The 7,231-nt window shown below is 41.5% G+C and overlaps 1 long non-coding RNA gene across 1 annotated transcript; it reads left to right on the top strand.

Annotated features, from left to right (window-relative positions):
• Nucleotides 1–673: 673 nt before the first annotated feature.
• LOC118299034 lies at nucleotides 674–7,231 on the top strand. The gene is made up of 3 exons (XR_004789748.2): nucleotides 674–907; nucleotides 1,776–2,008; nucleotides 6,753–7,231. It is a non-coding gene; the product is annotated as an uncharacterized LOC118299034 (long non-coding RNA).

The following is a 7,231-nucleotide window of genomic DNA, read 5'->3' as shown; positions in this document are numbered from 1 at the left end:
AATTTGCACAGCAGAGACCAAAATCGTAGGTCAGATCTACATCCTTCATCAGTATTGTGAAGTTTGTCCACTGTTTTTGAGAGGTCCAACAATCTAGATATGATGATCTGCCTTGGGGAATGATTCTCATAGCAAAGTTAAGGTGGCCAAATAGAGAAAAATCATATTTTAGAGGTAGACACTGCATCTAACACACTTTTCGTGATTTCTCTTTTCTCTCAGTTTTTCAGTTCACTTGATCAGTTCGTGTATTTCCTGAGAGGAGCCGAAGGTAACCAGTTGATTCAGGTGAACCCAAATCAACGTGTTCCCCGGAGGATGACATCATCTATCAATATGTGACGGACACCTGCACCTCACAGAGTTGTCGTGGCTCACGGTGATTATCGAGGACTCTCAGTTTTGAGACTTTTGCTGTGGTGAGATCGATTCCAGTTCAATGCGATCTTGCAAGAATTTTATTTTCATCACTTTATTTTTTACGTAGGTGGCTGAAAATTAGTGCTTACTTATACCATCATATTCGCCGCAGTAGATATGAGATGCGAGCCGATGCGACGTGCAAATTGCCACTAATATGTTTGTGAAAGAGTGACGAATCTGCTGACTGAAGCGGATAACATCTGCTGCTGCTAGGTACGGGAACCAGTTAAATCGGAAACCAGTTGGGCCATAACACCGGAGCGGGTTTCCAAAACCTGGAGGCGGACTTCCATCCCGCCGAGGGGAGGACTGCATGTTGATCGGAGCGGCGAGGACCGGGTCTTCGTCCCGTCGGTCGGCGTATGTTTAGAGTCTTGGTTTTTAAGAGCGGCGTTGGCGACAGCAGCTCCTCTTCGGAGAACTTTCTTGGGCGATGAAGCGACGGCAGGAACTGCGGCTGGATCCTGGTCCGGACCCGAGTGTGGTGAGTATGATGAATACAGCAGCTTTCGTTACCACACTTCGCAGCGTTGCTGTGCACAGATCAGTGCGGAGGGAGTCATATTTAAACGTCCCGGCCTGAGTGAGGATGGCTGTGATTGGTGTGTGACTTATGGCGATTGTTCAATCAGCGGCTGGGGCGTGTGCCTCCCGTGTCCCGCATGAACTAACGCGAAGCGTCATTTGTGTGACGTCATATCATTACATTGTGTCAAGGCACTTTACATCGTGAGGTCAATATTACAATATTGAAGGGAAAACCCAACAAAGCCGACAAGAAATCTCTGACTGAACCGGACTCAGTTGCGGGCGGCCATCTGTCTCGACCGGTTGGAGTGAGGAGAGAAATGGGGAAGAGAGGAGAGGTGGGAGGAAAGAGGGTGGGAGGCGAGACAGTAGGAGAGAAGGGAGGGAGGGGACAGTTGTACAACCACCGCTTTAGTCAAACAACTAAACAAACAAACAAACAACAGTCTTCAGATTGAAATCAAATCAATAAATAAGATAAATATCATGTGATCACAGTAGTTTTAAAGGAAAAAGCAGCTTGTTGTCCTTCACTGAGCAGAGGACGTCTCCTTAAGTCCACTTGCTGGTGAACTCATCCATGTCTTTCATCGCTCTGTAATAATTAAAATCTATCATTACTCGCGCTTCGATCATTCTGGTCAACAGTAAGGTGGGTCAATGTCCACCGAGTCGTCGATCTCTCTCCTCCTTACTCATATAAATCGCCATTTTGGCCTGTCTCGAGAAAATTAAAAAGCTGACATTTGTGTTCATACATTTTTGTACTTAAAACCAAGTTTAAATGTTTGTTCAGAGAAATTTTCTCCTGCTTTACTGAACAGACTCTGCAGCAACAAGAAGAACGGCAGCAGACACTCGCAGAGGAGGAAACAGTGGAAGTGGACTGACGCGTCTCTGGTGTCTGCGTCTATCACGGACACGAAGGCGTTGACCGCTACTGCCCCGTGAAGCAGTCGCCACTGGAGGTCAGCCAGCTTCTTGGTCAGTGGAGGCTTGTACAAGCTACTCCAGGCCGGCGAGACCTCAGCTCCCAGGTGCAGATGACCACGCCAAGGTGTGTCAACCCGCTCATTCAACTTTCTCTCATTCAGACACACAACCATCATCTTGTTCAACACTTTACCTTTGTCCTGGTCAAGATTAAAACCACGACTGTTGTGGACTGAGATGAGACCGTCAGTCACATTAAAACCAGAGCGCACAGCTAGGCATGGACACGGATCATTTGCGTTTGGTACAATAAAACCATCACCATAATCTTTTAACATTAAAAGTTTGTGAGCAGTCAGACTGCGTTTCCACATTTCCAGCAATCTGCTGATGATGCAGACTGATCTCACGTTCAGTTTTGCTGCTGGAGCAGCTGCATTGTCCAGAGCGAACCGGTATGTTCCACAACAGATCCCAGGGTCAGGATCCCTGCTCTGCAGAACGTCTGAAAGACTGCTACTCCTGCCCAACAGGGGGGGTCCAGACGTCCAGGGTACACCACAGGCTCCTCCAGCAACCAGCGCACCTTCACCAACATGTTCCACACATTAAAAATTCTCGATAAAAAACGGGCAAAGTCTGAAAAGGAAGTCAGTGGACAGTGTGTTTGTGCTATTAGTGGGAAGGAGCCGATCAATTTTTTCTCTGAGGGTAATAATCGTATTAGTTAAGAAGCTCATGAAATCATTGCTACTTAGAGTTGGAGGAATAGACTGTTCAGTTAAGCTTTTACTCTCTGTCAGCCTGGCTACAGTGCTGAAGAGGAACCTGGGGTTGTTTTTATTTTCTTCTATTAGTGAAGAATAATAATTGGTTCTGGCATTTCGGAGGGTTTTCTTATATGTAATTAAACTATTTTTCCAGTCTAGGAGAGACTCATCTAGACTATTGGAACACCACTTCCTTTCTAACCTACGTGACGTCTGTTTTAAAGCACGTGTCTGTCCATTAAACCATGGAGCTATCCTCCTCTGTTTGACAGAGAGGCGACAGTGTCGAGTGTGGAGGCTGCTGCACTATCAACAACATCATCAATTTGTGTGGGAGTAGAGTTTTAATAACTATCCTGCACTGTATCGACACATGGCAGTGGAGTAAACAACGATGGAACTTTTTCTTTGAATTTACTTACAGAGTTTTCTGATAGACACCTGCTGTAATAGAACTTTTCTCCAACTTCAGTAAAGTTAATAATCAATTTTCAAATGTAACTAAGTAGTGATCGGACAGAGGGTTTTGGGGAAATACTATAAGATTTTCAATGTCTATGCCATATGTCAGAACGAGGTCGAGGTGTTTGATTAAAACAGTGAGTGGGTTTGTTTACATGTTGAGTAAAACCAATTGAGTCTATGAGCAAATTAAAGGCAGAACTAAGACTGTTGTTTGGCAACATCCACATGAATGTTGAAATCACCCACTATAATGACTTTATCTGTGCTAAGCACCAACTCAGATAAAAAGTCTGAAAATTCAGATAAAATTCAGAGTAAGGGCCTGGTGGACGACATACAACGACTAGAATAACTGTTTTTTGACAGTTATACTTCACCTGCTCTGGAAAAGTGACTAGACCAGTGAAAACAGTAAATCTCTTCAGTCCACACTGCCACCTGCTGTCAGACTTCAAGAGGTTGCCATATATTAATCCACATGAATTTCTTATAATGAAAAAAAATTATAAACCTATAACTCTATTACACATACACTCCACTTATTTTAATATTTCTTTTCATTTTATTGATATTGATAAAAATGCCAATTTTCAAGAACTTCTCACCAAATGCCATGTGGGATTGTGGCATTTAAATGTCCTCAGCAGCCAGTTCCCACAAACTGTTTCTGTCTTACTCACAACATATTAAAACACAAAAGCTTATCAGATATCAATTTGAGCATGCAAAACGAACATACGATCAGTCCTGCACGGGTTATGAAATAAAACTCTAGAGAATAATAAATCAAGGGTGATCGGAGATTGGGAGATCACAATCCTTTCTGTACTTAAAAAAATATTTGTGATGTTTTCAAAACAAAACAAACCTCAGAAATCAGATTTGTACCTGTGCAGATTTCGCTTATATAGAATGACAGACAGCAAAGTGAAGTAATTAAAACTCCCAACAACGTTTTGACCGTAAAAAATACCAAACAGCATACAGTACATTCCACAAATACTACATTCATTACTGACCCTCACGGCATGGTCACAAGTCTGAAACACAATGTCAGTGGTGTGGTCATCCTAACAATCTTTACACATTCAAAATGTGACGCCCACAGAGAGGTATTGCTGGTCAACCGCTGTGTTTTGTATGTTTTAACTTCAAATAGCTCAAATACAGCAATCAGTCAAAATGTATCTTTGTCAATAGTACTCTTTAAAGCCTGTCCATTGAACAATGGACAAAGAGATATGAACAAAATTAATAAAGGAACATGGAGTTCATTAGTTTGTGCAAAATCTTTCTCTCAGATTCATTAATGGACAAATTATACCTCAGTCATATAATCGGTTACGTGCCGCGAGTCTCATCAGCCAAAAGGGCCCTTGTATCCCAACAAAACAACCTTTGTTATGTAACGCACTGATGCTGCCCCTGCTGATGCCATTTTTCTGACAATGATCGAGAGCAGGAGAAGGACAGAGGGGAGGACGAGAGACGAGGGTGGATGGATGAGAGTCAGACGGGGACAGGGTGTTACAGTGAAAAGGCAGAGGGAAGAAGAAGTGTGTGTCTCTTCAGTGTGTCCTGCGCAGGACACAGCTCGTGGACGCTCTTTTTTGTACTACATGTACTTTCATCCTGCTCTTCATTCAGTGTTACACCAAGACCAACAGCGTGCAGCAGCATGACATCACTGACTAGAGGAAGAAGCATGTGGGAGTGTTGTTGTTGTTGTTGTTGCTGCGTGTTGACAGGATACAAAAGCACAAATTTGTCTTTTTGTTGTAATTATATAAAATGTGTAACTGGAGTCTATGTTAAAGTTTTTTTAAGTATTGGATAGAGGCTGCATGTGATAACAGAAGACCTCACCTGGTCTGGAAAAGTGACCAGGAGAAAAAATGTCTCAGCGAATGACTTCCCCCGCCAGCTTCATGAACTCTTCTGCTGCTGGGAAAACGTTAAATAAGTCGACACTGCACTGCCACCTCCTGTCAGCCTGCAGGTGGTTGCAAAATATGAATCCATATCAATTTGTTGTCCAAAGATGCCACAAAAAAAAACGTTATAAAGCTAAAACTCCATTACGCATACACTCCACTTATTTAAATATGTTTGTTTTGTTTGTTGTTTAATTGTTTTCATTTTTAATTGAAATTGATTAAAAAGCCAATTTTCAATAACGTCTCACCAAATACCACGTGGGATTGTGGCATTTAAATTTCCCGCAAACTGTTTCTGTCTAACTCACGCACATATTAAAACACTAAAGCTTATTAGATATCAATTTGAGCATGCAAAACAAATATACACTCAGTCCAGTGCTGGTTTTTTGCAGATTTTTTACACTTTAAAGAATTGAATTTGCCTGTGCTCACATTTACTGATTAAGTGGAGCAGTGGCACTTCTGACGTTGGTTCTCTCACTGTTTATTTGATACTAAACCACAGTGGAGCAAAACACAGTAGGTCAATTAATAGTAAATTAATATTAATTTGCAACATCAAGCTGCATCTGCTGATGTTCTTACCCACTCAATTCAAAATACATTTTCAAGACTCATGAGACTTGCAAGCGGTGTGTTTCAATGGCCATTTTGTCCCATTTCATAGACAGATGATTATGTGTGTAACCATGCAAGAAAATAGTTCCTCAGTTGTTTGTGGAAGTAATGAGAAGGCATAACGTGATTGGTTTGTTAATGTACTGACTTTTAAAAAATTCCCTATAGCAAAAATGAGATGTGATTGGGTGATCAAAATATAAAAGATACTTCAACCTACTGATCGATAAGATCCTCATCATTTTCCTTGAAAATTGAAAGTACTTCATTATCAACTGGCTTTTGAGTAGGCAAACTTGATAATGCGCTTAAAGTGGACTTGTTTTTCGCTATCCAATATGGTGCGCAACTCCCATTTCCGTTTTTAGGAATATAAGTGTACCAGTATACTGTATTCCACAAGGCCAAATGATATCATTTAAATCAGGGATTGGCATATCTAGTAATATATCAACAAATTTTGGACAGCCATGTTTTGCACCAATAAATGTTGCTCTGCCTCCCTCTAATGGTCTGATTGCATATTTTAGGTTTATATTGATGTTATGTTTCTCCATAGGGAATTACAAAATTCTATAGTAGGTACGTTAATATCATGTAATACAAAGGCAAGTGAAAGTTTCTTTGACAGCTTATAACAAACACTCTATATTTCCTACTAGTGTGAAAAGTGATGTTGTTAATATAAAAAGATTTGATTCCAGTTCCACTTCAGCAGAGGTGAATACAAGAAATAAAACTAAGCGGTGGTTAAAATGCTGTTTGTATTATTTAATAACACCTAATTATGTAACCCGATAATCTGTCGTCATCGGTTGAGAAGTCATAACAGTCTGATTGAATAGAGCAAACGATTGGAAAAGCGTGATTATAACACACGCAGCAAGAAAGACTGATACTATAATATTCATACAGTTAGGTCATTTGAGAGAATAGGTGTGTCATATCATTTTCAAGAGGGCATTGCCATTGGGACCGCCTTGATCTGACTCGTGAGGTTCCATTGTGGTTGTCCTTTAACCCTGACAGTGGTCCTTGTCACCAACCACACCCTGTGTTTTTTCGTCCTATATAGGCTAGGTTTCAGACTTTGACCCAGGGCACAGTCTCCTGGTTGAAAACCATGTGGGCGATTCCTTCCTGGTGAGGGTAAAGCAACGACTGTATAACCTGTCAATGATACTCAGAAAGTACGTACTTCTGTTTCAATCCCTGTAATTGTGTTACATCTGTAGTTTCTGCATCATCACTATGAACGGAGTCACTACAGTCACTATAAGAATAAGTCATGTACATATACAATTGTAGTCTCCTGTCCTCCCTTCTCCCCCTCTTTCTGCCCACCTCTCCTCCCCCACATTTTTCTCCTCTCACCCCAACTGGTCGAGGCAGATGAGTCCGACTGAGTCCGGTTCTGCCAGAAATGTCTTCCTGTTGTTTTTCTCCGTGGTCCCAAAGTGTTTGCTCATTGTGGGAACTGTTGTGTTTCTCTGTAATATTGTGAGGTCTCGACCTCACTATGTAAAGTGCCTTGAGATAATGTGTGTTGTGATT

The sequence above is a fragment of the Scophthalmus maximus genome, chromosome 11 (assembly GCF_022379125.1).
Source record: "Scophthalmus maximus strain ysfricsl-2021 chromosome 11, ASM2237912v1, whole genome shotgun sequence".
Lineage (NCBI taxonomy): Eukaryota > Metazoa > Chordata > Actinopteri > Pleuronectiformes > Scophthalmidae > Scophthalmus > Scophthalmus maximus.
This window is presented reverse-complemented; position numbering and strand designations above follow the sequence as displayed.